The sequence below is a fragment of the Anser cygnoides genome, chromosome 10 (genome assembly GCF_040182565.1).
Source record: "Anser cygnoides isolate HZ-2024a breed goose chromosome 10, Taihu_goose_T2T_genome, whole genome shotgun sequence".
In the NCBI taxonomy this organism is placed as follows: Eukaryota; Metazoa; Chordata; class Aves; order Anseriformes; family Anatidae; genus Anser; species Anser cygnoides.
In genome coordinates this window covers 13,109,486-13,124,081 of record NC_089882.1, presented here as the reverse complement: position 1 = coordinate 13,124,081, position 14,596 = coordinate 13,109,486, and the positions used below count along the sequence as shown (strand labels likewise).

Here is a 14,596-nt window from a genome sequence, read left to right as displayed (position 1 = left end):
GCTGCACTGGTGAGGAGGATTTCACCCGGCTGGGGATCCAGAGAGGCTCTGTTGGAAAGCAGGTTCCCAGCTGAAGCCTCTGTGTAGAAACTGGTTTCCAGAGTTAAGGTCACCAGTGCCCAGGTCAGATCTCAGCCTTGCGGGTGTCCCCCTCATTCACTTGGCTGCTTTACCTCTTCCTTAAACCCCAAACTTCAACCATCAGCCAAGAGGGAGAGAAGAGCTGTGTGCGGTTTTAGAGTCTTCAGTGCAATCTATTTGAAAAATGTCTATTAATAAAAGGTGTAAGGCCTTTAGCAGTCAAGAGTAAAATGACTTTGTGTAAATAACAAATTATACCAGTCCATATTGATTTTTCCTGTCTGAGCAATTCCCAGATCAAATGTGCTCCTTTTACAAGTCAGAAGGTGATTTTTCTAACTGCAGTCTCTCCAAACTCTGAAGAGCTAAAACCCAAGTTTTTCTTTCTCTCCTTCATCACTACTGTAAATAAAAACCTCAGAGTGAAGACACGCCTTACCATTTTATTGCTGATCCATAAAGCTTACTTTTTAAATAAGAAAAAAGCTTCCCAGATCCATAAACCAGGCACAGCTATCAAGAATAATTGCACAGTAAAGCCATAGCTGTGTGCAGCCTTTATCCTCCCGAGCATCCCGAGTGCACCGCCTGACCTGCAGGCGCATCCTCCATCGAGTCTGTTCTCTTCTGACCAGCCTTGCTCTGCTTGACCCAGGCAGTGACAGCCTTGTGCATACGATGGTGACAACAAACACAGAGCACAGCAGAGCAAGAGATGCAAAGGTCTGAACCATTAAAAAAAAAAAAAGGCTTGGTATGAGGTGAGCCTGCAGTTCAGTTGTTACCCACATTCTTTATGCGTTGTTGAGCATGGCTTTGATTTGGCCCTTCCTCCTCAAGGCACACCAGGCACATCGCAGTGCTGCTGAGAGGTTCGTGGCTGACCCCGCTGCCCTGAGATCTGCTGGCAAAGCCGACAGCAGCAGCGATGCTCCAGGGCCATGCAGAGTCTGGGAGCGGGCCCCACAGCCCACTCACAGCATCGTTGCCTTGGGTAGCATCGTGCAGCCAAGATGATGGATTTTTAGGAAATGAATGAATTTAACATTTATTTATGAGTGCAGTCTCTGAGGACTCTTAACATCTCGTTCAGTGACGACAACAAGACTGACATTCCAAAACAGAGGAAAGATATTAAATACCAAAGGAATATCCTATTGAGCAAAAGGAAATCAAGTTGATTTAACTCCAGAAATCAAAATTGAATACTTAGAATATTTCTTTCTGTACTACTGATATCAAGTTTTTATTATTATTATTTTTCTGAGCAAAAATGAACCTTCCATTTTCTTTTCTTTTAAGTTTCTTCGATTTCTTATCATGAAGACCGAGTGAGTGGCACTGACTTTCCTTCTAGGACTTTTCTGAGGAAACAAACCAGTGAAGAAGTGACAGTGACCAGACCTGGACTAACAAAGCTCTAATAAGGTACAACACATTGCCTGAAGCTATGCCAGAGGCCAGTCCACCAGGACAGACTAATCAGGGCATGGACGATGATACCTCTGTATTTTGGGTGTTGTCTGACCTTAACCCTCTGTATTTTGGGTTTTGTCTCACCTTAACCTCCAGTCCCACACTGGAGCAGCACACACAGCGCTTGGTGGTTCCCAGGCTGCCATCGGCAGCAGTCCTGAGGAGCCTTACTCCAAAACCCTTCAGTGGGAAGGAAAATCGTTTAGAGCAGTTCCTCTGAAGAAGAAAAGCTTAACAGCATAGTATATTTTTTTGTGTGTGTGGCACAAATCTTTCTGTCCCCTCAAGGTTCCTAATTTTCCTTATTTCCCAGCTGTTCTGTACCCACATCTCTCCTTTCAGCTCCCTCCTTTGCAGCAGGACCCAAGGGTTTTGCACCCAGTTTTCCCTGATTCTCATCGGTCTGAGAGATGTCCTAGTCATAAGGTTAGAGCTGAGTACCAGGCATCTTACACCTGCAGAAAAAAAAGGTTGCTACTTGGTTATTTCCCATCTTGTTTTGTGCATTGTGCTCTTCGTATTCAAGCAGAGCACCTGATCTTTCTCAGACAATTTCTCTCTTGTTATTTTCTCTTATAGTCTCCCACAGCAACATCCCCAAAGTTATCTAATAAACAGGGATGTTATGACATCCTTGCACAATAACTCTAAATACCATCACAGGAAACATCGCCTAATAAACGATACAATTACTGCAAAGATGAAAACCAGCGCTCCTGAGCACACACAGTGAGTTGTTCTTTGTCTTGTCGAACAAATTATTTTCGTGTTTTTTTTTTTTCCTTGAGTGCTTTGTTTTGTCTTGCTTTGCTTTTCAAGCTGCCTCTTATTTTTTCTCATTGCCTGTGATCGCATGCAAGAAATGTATATCTCCGGGCACAGAAATACAAAGCACAGTCGTTTGGAGCTGCCACTGGAATGCAGGTCCACCCAGTTCATTTTTTTCCTATCATACTGGGTGGAGTGGCTCCACAGATACTCCTATACACACCCTTTCTTTTTTTGGTACTGTTAATTATTTTAAGCTTCTCTTCAGGTTGGTGGCATAGCTTATTACCATGGAAAATGGGCAGTTCGTCTCCTTCTGTGGCGACTAGTAAGTTATGAAAAGCTTTTGAGCTCAATTTATTCTGACTTCCACCGCGTCTTGCTGATTTATCTATTATGCTCTAAAAAAAAAAAGGCCAATTAAACCCAGCGGTTAAAGCAGACAGACAGAAGGGCATGCATTTTCACATCAAAAGGTGTTCCTGAAACAAAAATAAAGGCAGTCTTGAAGCCAATAAATGGTATCTCTCGCTTCGACCTGCGGGCAGCACTGCCCGATGAGCGCTGGCTCTGCTGTGGCAGGAGCATCTCGTTACCTCCCTGCTTAGCTTTGGTACCACCTTCAGCCCCAGCAGTGTGCTACAAAGGAGCCCAAACGCTGTATTTTAATAATCTGTCTTGTTCACAAGAGCAGAGCCAGCAGCAGCCAAAGGGAGAGCAGTTGTTGGCCAACCAAAACACAGCTGTTGCAGCTCATTTTGAAGTCCACCAGCCTTTTCTGCTGGCCCTTTTCAGAGATTAAGCTTAATCTCCTCTATGTGAGGCTTATGTTGCCTTATTCGAGAACGGTTTCACTGTGACAGCCTTTGAGTTTTTTCCTCTTTACCTCATCCTTTGTGGTTATGGCAGGGAAACGGTTTTCATAGAAATGTACCCAGGCAAAAAGCAAAGCTGTGCAAAACCTGTGTGGTTCTGCCACGCAGCCACCAGCCAGGCCAAGGCGCACAAGAGCCCACAGGCTTCCTGAGAACACAGGGGCTGATATTCTGGCATTCTGTCAAAATCAGGTAAAAGCGACTATTTTGTGTGATTGGAACAACTGGGCACATATGCTAAACAAAGGCTGTGTTTTAAGTTGAATTGTATTCCTTTTTTTTTTTTTCAGCTTTATCTCAAATCCAGATGTGAGTTAAGCGTGGGAGAAGGGGCAGTTGTCTGCTCTACACGGATCGAAATTTCAGCAAAATGTGCTGCGAGCTGCAGCACAGTGAAGCAGCCGAGTTCGACCAGCCTCCCTGCCTGCCTCTGTCTGTGCTGTGCGACAGCCAAAGCAGAGTTATAAGTAACTCCTCTCCTCTGCCAAGAAACTCCCTGCATTGATTTATCCAGAAGGGCTTCTGCACCAAAGATAGCCTCTGGTGTGGGGGTTACGTTCCAGGTCTGCTTTTAGGGGAGAGCTGTTCCAAGAGAAGTTGGAAGTTTGTCTTCGGGTCTGTGATTATTGTAAAAGCCTGGACCGGAGCTTTTTTGGCTGCTTGCGTGTCACAGCACTTTTCTAACGATCACTGGTTGCTGCCTCGGTTGAATAGGTTTCCTAGATTAACCAGGAAAAAGAAAAAAAAAAAAAAACCTCCACCCTTTTTCATTTTATAATTATCTGCTGTTTCTCCAGAGCTGTTCTTTTATCCGTATATTTTGCTCTTGCCTGGATGTGCCCAGTGTTGCAATTAAAAGGAAGCAGCTCTATACGGTTACCAACCTAAGATCACATGCTGCAAATCCTTGCTTATTAGAGCAGTCCTATCAGAGCGAATGAGGCTGTTTCACATCAGGTCTGCTTGCTTTGTGAAGTTTAGGAGGTTCTGACCTTAAGTTGTGTGTTTTAAAATGTCAGCAAAATGTTCTCTGACTCACCATTAATAGTATAATTGCTAATGTGATGAATATCCAAAAAAAAAAAAATCCAAATGTGTTTATATAACTATCAGAAAACTTGCATTCCCAAAGGGAAGGAGAAGTTGTACTTTCAACATCATTTGTGTTTTGGCCCGGAGGTGTCCTATGTGCTGTGCCAAAAAGTAATAACGCAAGGGACAGGGTCAACGTAAGACTGAATTTAGTGAAAATTCCTTACCTGTGCTACTTGGCAATGCAATGAGGTATTCAAAGAAGGGAAGAGTTTTAAAATAAGTTTGTTTTGCACTTTGTTCTTTCTGTAGTTCTTGGCTTTTCTGGTTTCACTTCTGGTTTGTGTTCGATCAGTCAGTGCTTCTATGCTCTATGTGCTCCGAATTTAAAAGACATCTGCTTCACTTCAGCTGTATCCCCCACTGTCAGATTCTGCTTCCTCCCGTTATAAGAATGCTAAAACATTGCTGGCACGAATATGCAAGGAAAGTAAATGCAAAGCCAGAGCCACAGATAACTGCTGATCCTTTTAAAGTGCCCAAACCTCTCATGAGATCTTTGATGCAGAGACTGTTCAGCGAGACAGACTAAGGTCTGACCACTCTTTTTGCAAGCACAAGAGCAAGCATCTGCAATTACTTTATGAAAACAACCGCTGGTGAGAGTTATAAATCAATACATGCAATGTGCTTGGGATATTTTATTTTAATTAAACCATGCTTCATATAGCATCCAGAGCTTCTCAGCTGCCTTGTTAGATCCCTAGCATCAGGGCAAGAGGGCAAAGAGTGAGCCGCCGCCTCTGCAGTTGGCATCAGGCAGCCAGATGCGCCAAGCGCCCCTGCAAATTTTGCTGCTTTTAATTTTTGGTGTTTCCTATAGATGGATGATGTTGCAAGTAATTTACTAGAAGTCACAACTCACTTGGTAGCCAAGTGGTTGCAAGTACAAATTACAAGAGAACTGTATTTAAATATATTACTAAAAAAAAAATAATAAAAAAATAAAGATGTGTAGAGCTTTCCAAGCTGGCCAGGCAGGAGTGTTAGCAGGTGGTTTGTACCAGGCAGATGTGCCCTGTCCACATGTGGGCACCCTTCCCTGCAGGTTGGGGAGGGGATTTTACTCTGACCCGTGCAGCCCTGCAGCATCTGGCCTGTAGCTGGCTTGCATCTGGCCAGTTGAAAATTCAGCCGGAGGAGTTGACATCCATCTGCACCCGTGGCCCGACACGGCTCAGGGTGCAGTTTGAGGTTAAAGCTAAAACAATCCTTTTTTTTTCTAGGAACGACGCCTTGGGCAAGGCCTGTCTGATCCGGGAGATTTGATGTTCTCAAGAAAAAAAAAAAAGAAAACAAAGGAAAAAAAAAAAAACTTCTCTACTTCAAAGCCATGTCTTTCCCCTACTTATAGGGGTTGTAACAAACAGATCTTGTGATCTTACATGGTCAATCGCAGCTCTAGGCTTGTCGTAGCCCACTCTGTCAGTGACCTCCTTGTCACAAGTCCAGAGAAGGGGGAAAAGAGCCAAAAAGGAAAATGCCAGTGCGATGTGTAGGGTCAGCTTGAATAGCAGTTGTACTTGGGAAAGCTGTGACCCGTTGGTAAGTGCTGCTCGAGCCGGAGCAGAGGATCTGCACACCGAATCACAGAATCATCAGTCATCCATTTCCCTGTAACCGCAGCAGGGAGGAGACAATGAAACAGCCAAAGCACACGCTTCCTAAGATTTAAAAGAGCATTGTGAAATAAATGCCTGGAATATTTAGGCTATGCAAATGTTCAGCCAGGTCACAAGCCAACTGCAGGCGCCGCACGTGAGCAAAGCCCATCCGCGCGACGTGGCGGGCCGTCAGCGGGTTTTTCATCAGCAGAGCCGTGACCTCCAGGGAGCCGTCCTGTGCTGATTTACTGCTGCGATTTCAGCCAGGCGTCTCCTGGTGGGGTGGGACTGACCGCCTGGCACGTGTTTTGAGGGGTGTTAGAGGAATTCGTTAGAGCCCCGGCGCTTACAAGAGCGCTGCCCAGCACTGCGGGAGGTGTGAACGCTCTCCCTCCCGCGGGGTGGGTGCTTTGCTGTTTGTGCCTGTTTGGATGGGGTTTTATAATCTCTTTCAGGCTCGGTTTGTAAGTCTTCTGGGTAATGAGTTCGATGCTTTTTTTAGTTCTAGGGCTCGGTAATTGCTTGGCTCCTTTCCAGTTGATGCTCCCCACGCACAAAGAGGGAAGTGTGCTCCTCTTTATTAGGGCTTTGATGTATGTGCCTTCCCCTAAACGACATGAGGAGAGGGTTTGTCTGCACTGCCTTTTGCCGGGGTGGGGCTACGATGCCCACGAGGGCCAAGGGTGGAATTAGACAACCTGAAGGACACATGCAGGGGATGGTTTCGGGAGCACATGGCCCTTGGTGGCTCTGAGCAGACTGGGCAGCTCGGCGTGCCGTCAGTGCCTCCAGATGCATGCAGGCGCTCGGAGGGATGCGAGAGCACGCTCTGCTCTTGGCTGCTCTTTAAAGAGCAGCAACAGCTCTCTGCAGATAGAGGCTGTTTTGTACTAGAAACGGCATTGTTCCCTGTGTCAGTCAGCAGCACCGCGAACACGTTTGGGTGTGAGCGCCCTGATAGAACAGCTTGAGCCGGAGCAGCCTCCTGCTGCGGTGGGCATCCTTGGGAAAAGTACGGGTTTGGGGTTAGAGCATTCCCAGCATGGGGAGAAAGCTTGGTGTGCTCCCCAGGAAGAACATCAGATTTTGTAGAAATTCAGCCAATTCGTCTGCAACATTTAGTTTCTACTCCAGAATGCCTGTGTGCTACAATGGAGAACGAAACCTCTGGGGGAGGTGGTTTGGCTCAAACTGTGTGTGTGCCAGGGAGAACCTGCTAAAATGATAAAAACCTGGGCTCCATACGTATACTCATGTTTTGCTGTATGGAAAATATGATATTTATTGGGCAAGTTGAAGCAAAATAACAGCATTCCCCTTTACTCTGGAAGTTAATCTCAAGTGAACTTACACTGAGATGTGTAAGTCCAGGAACTTGAAGTGAATGGAAAAAAATAAATTAGTTCTTAAAGGTATCTTAGAGGAGATAACTTGGCAGGAGTCTAGCTGATTTAACATTAACACCCAGAAAGCATAAGAGACTGTAAGTTAACCGTCATTGGCTTCCATCTCCTTTCACCCTATGGAAGAAGATTTTCCTCCCATTCTTCTGTTTTCTGACCCTTTTGAATGCAATCAAAATTAACTCAGCTTTTCAATTCAGTGAAACCTTTTAATCCTGTCTGTGTATGACACACTTCACACCACACTGTGGCACTTCATTGTAGATTAAATTAACTCTTCTGTGTACTCCTGAACAGTAAGAGACCCTCAACGTATAAAATAAATCTGTGCATAAAAAGAGTTTAGTAGAAGGTTGAATGTTTTCCAGTCCCTCAGAGCCATGCAGATCCGTGTTTCCATCACATGCCCGTGTACCTGTATAGGTTCAGCCAGATGCCTGACTTCTCTGGATGTCACAGAGTCCTGCAGCTTTTTCTCTCCTTTTCCTTTAGAGCAAAACCTGCTGTCTTCTGAAAACCTCCTGGAGACTGCAACTGCTGCCTGCTGGCTGCTTCCAGGCAGTCACACATCTTCCCTTCCATGCCTTGTGTTGTGGGAGGACTGCTTACCCCTCTCCAGGCTCTCTTGCAGGTCAGTCAAACAGTCAGAAAAACCCTCCGGGTCCACGGTACTCACACGGGATGGGTGTTCAGTACAAGTTAAGACCAGGCTGTTCCTGATTCTGATGGCAGTGCGTGAGCCCACAGCACAGAAATTTCCCCATGGGTTTCACCTTGGAGGGATCCTATGTCACCGCACTGGGTGCTTTGGGGAGAAGCCTTCTAAACCCATTTGTCTTCCTGCAACATGGGACCAGCGGTGCCCTCACAGGGTGCAGGCTGTGGAGGTGTCCACAGAAGCCAACACCACAGCTCCCAAAAGTTTGTCATCAGAGACTGACCTTCAGCACTGAAGCACATGGCTCTCTCCACCTCTAACCTTCTCGGGAGGTAGGAGGAGGTCGGTTTGGTAAGTAAGCCTGGATGTCCTACAGAGAAATTAGCTAGATGGGAATTAGTAGGAGGACAGATGTGTGTTTTTAGAGTAAGCTGCTAGGAAACAGGTTAGCTCAATCCTCTATTTTGCTCTGCCACTGACGCATTTTGCAATCATGTACAAGTCACTTCACCTCGATGCAAGGATCAAGCCCCCAGGAGAACAGCCTCTCATGCCTCTCTAGTAATGGTTGTTTACTTTCTGCTTTGTCCCTGCTCAGTTGTTGTGGGGTCAGGGCTTCTGTGTTTGGAAGAGGATAGTGTGGATTAGAAGGCCATGTTGCAATAGCCAGATGAGCAACAGAGGACTTAAAATGGGAGCAAATGTGTAATTGGTTAAAGAGGTAGTTAAGTGGGAAGGAACCCGCCGCTACTGGTAGGGCACAGAGCTCCATGTTCTCACCTCATCAGCATTTGGAAACATTTATGGGGCTCCTACAAGGCTTTCAAGATTCATTGTACACTTGGCTGTGTTCTTTTTGCCATAAAGAGCCGTGAATGTGCTGTGCTCCCCATGGCATTAACTTGTCTGGCAGCACAGTCCGTCTGAATCAAGGCATTTTACAGTCAAATCACTAAAACCCTTTTGGAGCTTGCCAGGAAGAATCAAGTACCCCCTATCCAGAGCAGAAGTGTGGGGAGAAAGCTGCTGACTTCAGTGGGCCACTGGACTTTCCTCCTGCCTGTGGGAAGTCCTGCTGAACGTGTGAGCAGAGCTCTGAATTCACATCTGCTTCCCTATTGGTTTTACAAAGGACTTGTGCAACGTGGTAACTGGGAACAGAGCTTGTCAGTGAATGTGGCCTTTGGGTTCTGCCGCTGTTTTGCTGAGGAATTTGGGGAGGACACATACTGTTGCACTTTTTCTTGATGTCAGTGAATACAAGTCTCATCCCAAAGGGCATGGCCCTGCAAGAGCATTCATCTCAGCGGGTCCTGAGGGTTCTTTGTGTTTGAAATTGCTTTGACAATTCACCTGTCGTGGTTAGGTAATAGCTATAATAGTCCTCTAGAACCTGGCTGAAGAATTTAAATTCAAAACCTGGGATGCTGTCATTATACTAATCTTTTTTTATACAACTGTCAATCCAGCTTGTAGGCTGGTGCACCCACTGTGCGCTCCTTCTGCGTGCTGCTCCTTTCCATCAGCTCATTCTCCCACTTCAGGCCCCTACACAGCTCTGCTTACATTTTCTATAACGTACCCATACCTTCATCCTTAGGTTTGTAATGCAGAGATGCCACAGCACCTGTCTACTCAACCAGTGGTGTCACCCCGATGTTTCCAGTCCTGGCTTCTGTGTTGGAATGGGTAATGAAAATGTTGCTTGTTTCATCTTTATTCAATTCATTTATTAGGCTTTTTGAAAAACATTAGGAAATGAGATGCTGTCTGTTTGAGAGGATCTCGGAATTCATGGGCTCGGTTAACTGCATGGATTAGAAATGACCTTGAGGGCTTTTTTTCTTTTGATCTGTGAAAATTTAAATTCAGCAACCAGTGTTTCCACTGCAAGAGAGGGTGATATTAGCACCTCTTGACTCCAAGGAAAAGCTGCTTTCCCTGACTTCCTTATGCTACTTTAGGTGCTAGTGATTACCAGCCTTGTTTTCTACCTTTGTCGTTGCAATACCAGATTTTGTGCAAACAGTAAGTGATGCAGGTACACCACCTATTGTTAAAATAGATCAGCACTTCCAGCAACAATAACTCATTTCAGCTGCTTACAGTTTTGCCAAATTGCTGCTATTTGGTTTGAAACTTCCCAACCAGAGCCTTCTGCTTCATGCTGATTAATTTGCTTTAAATTTCAGCCAAAGTGTTTCAGCTGTTCGATGACCAAGATGAAGGAAATGTGTTATCGAATGTTGTTCTGACTACTTACTGGCCTGTGGTGGAGGTTCTTCTCCTTTTTGTAATAGAAATTCTGCCACCAACATGTGTTGGATCGAAACTTGTCGTGTCTGGGATGTGCCTTCTGGTGTCAGGCAGGGCTGTGCATACGAGCACCTGTATGAAACAACTGGTGAAAGCACAGTCCATTTCCTTGCCTTCTGTTACAGTCTGTCTCTTGGATAACTTGCTTTCCCTACTCCTGTCCCATCATCCAATTCAGGCAGCTCACTGCTGTCTCTTCTCTGCCCTTCTTTACCAAACCCATGTGAGGTCTCCTTTTCCTTTTCCCTCTGTGTGGCAGGGCTGACCCCTTGCAAATCTGTCCTTGTCCCTGAACTGGGTGACACTGTAAGAGAGCATCTCGTGTTGTAAGATCATGCAGATGCTGATTTGGCACCAGGTCCTGTACTGTTAGAAATTGCATCTTCTGATTCCGGAGGTTCAGACCCTGTTCTGCTGGAAATGCTTGTGCTAAGTGGGTTTCTTCAGGTAAAAGGCTGCTGACGGATTTTGCAGCCAATATTCCTGAGGGCAGGCAGGTGGAAGGGTTTTTTTGACAAGAAGAAAAACAGATCTCTGAGACTAAGTAAAGGAAAGATCCTCCCCCCCTCATTTTGCACTTAATGTGATTTAAAGATGGCAAGAAAGGCTAGATACTGGAGAGCAGAGATATTCCCATTTGTCACTGAAACTAGAGGGAGGTTTCTCTGAGTGCAGCCCAGAAAGTCAGGTGCATTTGCTTTCACTGCCATTGGACCTTTCACCAAAGTACTGTTTTTAAAGCATTTGGTTCCCCAGCAGGATTTCCCTCTCTGGTTTCCATGAGATTAATTGTTTGAAAAGCTGGAGTGGATGGAAAGATTTGCTGGCCAAGTCTGTATAGAAATACCACCACTTCTCTTCACAGGAAAAACTGATGCTTTTAGCACTGCCCTGTGTTTCTCTATGGTCTAATATTTCACTCAGCTGTTACATATTCTTACTTTATTCGGCTATTATTTAACACATTAACAAAGCACGTGAAGTGGTTTCATGTAGCTATTGATTGATTCCTTTTCCTTGATTATTTTCTCAGATGTCAACACGGAGTTGACTTCTTTGAACCCATGACAAGTACTGGGGATACTATGCTCAGAACGAGGAGATTTTGCTTTGTGTCATTCATTGCCCTTCCTAGCCGTGGTCACGAAGGGTGGGATTTAGGGTTAGGCTTGTCTCAAATGTGCACTTGTCCTGACGGACTGCAGAATACATTTCAGAGACTTCAGCTGAGAATGATTTTCTTTTCTTGGCTACTGCATGCTCCAATTAAGCTTTCATTGGAAAATGTTAACTAGCAAAGTATATCTCCTTTAGCTAAAGCTGTAGCAACTGCATAACTATAAATTCCTGGGTAGTCAAACAGTGGCTCACGAGATCCATGGAGTTGTGCCCACTTTGTCAAGCTTTGGAAATCTTGAGAGGAGGTCCTGGAAAGCCAGCATTAGACTTGACTGCATGGCCGGCTGCTTTAGCACCATGAGCCTCCCTCAGGCTCCACAAGAATAGTTTTGTTGGCCACAGACCAACTACCAGGGGAAATAAAGCTAAGAGAGCAGAATAGGAGAGGACAGTAAAACCATATATGCTGCACTGCAGCGTGGATGAGGATTAACTGGCAGAATAACACAGCTTTATTACATTTTTTTCCACAATTCCTTATCTTTTCTTTGCATGGAGCAAGAGTTTATATTCTGGGCCAGCCGTATTTCTAGAAAATGTATAATCATGGTTCCCTCTCTTTGATTATTTTGCTGTTCAGTTACAGCCACTTTGCAGGGCAGCACATGGGTGGTGGGCATCCTTAAAAAGCAACACCAGCATGGTCCTTCCAGCCCAGAGGGATTTGATCCCCATTCAGCTCTGCGGCACAGCAGCAGCCCCTGGACCTAACCAGCTTCATGGTGCAAAGGGGAGCTTTGAACCGGGGGTCTCAGCCCCCATGCCCCACACAAGCTTGGATGAGAGCTGTGTTGCAGTACCGTGTGGATTTACACTTCATTCAGAGCATGTCCTTCTCTGCCACCCCTGCAATTTGAGCAGCAGCCTTTCATTTCCTTATTAGCTATTAGGTATTCCTAGTCTTGCAAAACTGGAAGGATGGGGGAGGATTTACTCTCACGTCTCATAGTTGGGAGAAGCTTCTGAAAGAACAGAGGACTGCAGTACTGATTTGTTGGGCAGGGGCATTTCAGGGCATAAGCCACGGAGAGGCTGGCTGAAGCACTTTGCTGGAGCTCCTCCACTCCATTAGCTCCAGGATGCCAAATGGAAGTAAAACAGAGCGAGCTTCAGTGCAGCTCTCATTGGTTCGGGTTTTAAACATTGCAACATATGCCTGAGGTGTCCTGTACTGTGTCCTGGTGTTTTCTGAGAAAAGAGCATGTCTCCATTGAAAGAAAGGATCTCGTTTTTTTTAAATCCATTTCTGAAGTTTGCAAATCAATTTCCCTTTCAGACTGCCCAGTTCACTGAATCAAGCCTCTACACAGTAGCGTATTCAGTTTCTGCTGTAACCTGCTACAGCTGCTTTTAGCTGTAGCTTTAACCACAGAAATCACAGGAAAAAAAAATCCCCAGTATTTGCTTTTTTTTTTCTCTCTCTAATTTTTTCTTCAATGACACTGGTTGCACTGTTAGTTGGAAGGAAGGTCTGGGGAGTGCATTTGACTGTGCTCACTTCCTTAGCTAAGCGAGGCACTTGAACGCTCTCTGGTTTTACTGAAATCATAGTAATGCTGAGAACATCTGTAGAAAAGAATTAGCTTTTTCTCTCTCTCTCCCTCTCTTCGTGACAGCAAACCTCAGAGAAGGTCAGGCTTATGGGTGTTTCTGTGGATTATTTTAGCTGCACTGAAAAGTGCAGAGCCCACTGCAACCAGCTGGAAATAGAGCGACTGCTTAACAAGTACAGAATTAGCTGCCATAATACGTAGACTCAGTAGCAGCCAGACTATTTAACATTTGCAGCAGTGCTAACATTACGAGCAAAGTGCTCCAAGAGGAAGTCAAGCCACGGCCTGAACAAGGCAGAGCATCAGTAACTCAGGCAGCCAGAGCACCTGTGCTTAAATGAGAGGTGATCTTGTAGGTGGTACCGGTATGGCCGCAGGGGTTGCCCAGAGTAGGTTGGACAGTGTGTGCTCAGCAGGCTGCACCTAAAAGCATTTGGGAACTAAGCCTGGGACTCACTGGATGATGTTTCTAGGAACACAATGCAGAAACTCATGAGTCCTCACTCCACAGTCAGTATTTGCAAGAAGTGGCTAAGGCTTTGCTTGCAGTCCTTTGATATGAGTTGTCTGGGCTGTGGGCTGGGAGGGTAGTTGGGCTGTTTCTTCTGCATTAGTTGTGGTAGCAATAAAAGCCCCAGCTCAAATCCAGTGCCCTGTCCCCTCCTATCTACAACAGACTGTGCAAACACTGGACCAAAGCCCTTGTCTGAAAGATTTCTTTATAAAAGAGAGGAACCAGGCAGCTGCGCTTTCTCTGCGATGGCTCAGAGACTTGGAATGCGCTTTCTCCTCTCCATAATTACAACTAACCTGATTTGGGAACTTTCCAGGGCTAAACTTCTTGCAAAAGACACCTCTGGATGGAGTTTCTGGAGGAGGCAGACACTGTGCCTCCTAGACATTATGGGTAGGTGGCTGTCTGATTTTAGCAGCGCTAGAGTTTATTAATGCAGAAATAATTCAATTAGGGCATCCAGAGGATTGGAAAGTAGCCTTTATTATTTTTAGTCTAAATAAAAATAGTATCGCAGGCTTCTTAGAATAGTGAAAACAGAGTCATGAAGGATTGATGGACAAAGAATATTTATATGATTTTTCAGCCAGGTTTCCAAGAAATTGAAGCTGCTTAGATTGGATTTGACCAGCCCTGTCATGCCTAGGTGTATGCAATTAGTCCTCTGTGCTTAAAATTGCAGGAACAATTATGGGCTTGAGTTTGTGGCCGTATATGCAGGGTACGGCCTGTCGAATACTATTTGGACTGTGATGATTATTTTAATCTTTTCTCCTTTAGTAAACAAGAAACTCTGTTTTTAGTCATGAGGGAATGTTTCAGTGGTACTTACGGGATTTAGGAGCCTAAAGACTCATCTAATTGTGGTCAGTGAGGGCAGTACCTAATTCACACGGGTGTCACTGGAAACACTGCTCCGTTCTGTTGCCTTCTTTCCTTCTCCTTTTCCTCTGAGGCCAGTCTGCTCTGTTGCAGGGAGTCTCAGCAAAGTCAGTATTTCCAGGTGGCCTGCTTGTGCTGACAGGGCTACGGGGTGAGAAGGGGAGAAGGTAAACCCTGGAAGGAGGCAGGCAGCAC

At 45.4% G+C, this 14,596-nt stretch overlaps 1 protein-coding gene across 2 annotated transcripts in view; it reads left to right on the top strand.

Moving 5' to 3' along the window:
• The window catches only part of CHST13 (carbohydrate sulfotransferase 13), a 46,509-nt gene that overhangs the window by 1,583 nt on the left and 30,330 nt on the right, over positions 1-14,596 (top strand). The window contains exons 2-5 of one of the 2 annotated variants that reach the window (XM_067003007.1): positions 1,439-1,509; positions 2,137-2,286; positions 7,792-7,930; positions 9,558-9,646. The gene's annotated coding sequence lies outside the window, so the exon portion shown is untranslated. Of the gene's footprint in view, positions 1-1,438; positions 1,510-2,136; positions 2,287-4,163; positions 7,931-9,557; positions 9,647-14,596 lie in introns of those variants that run through there. The other variant, XM_048070950.2, reaches the window with a different exon arrangement.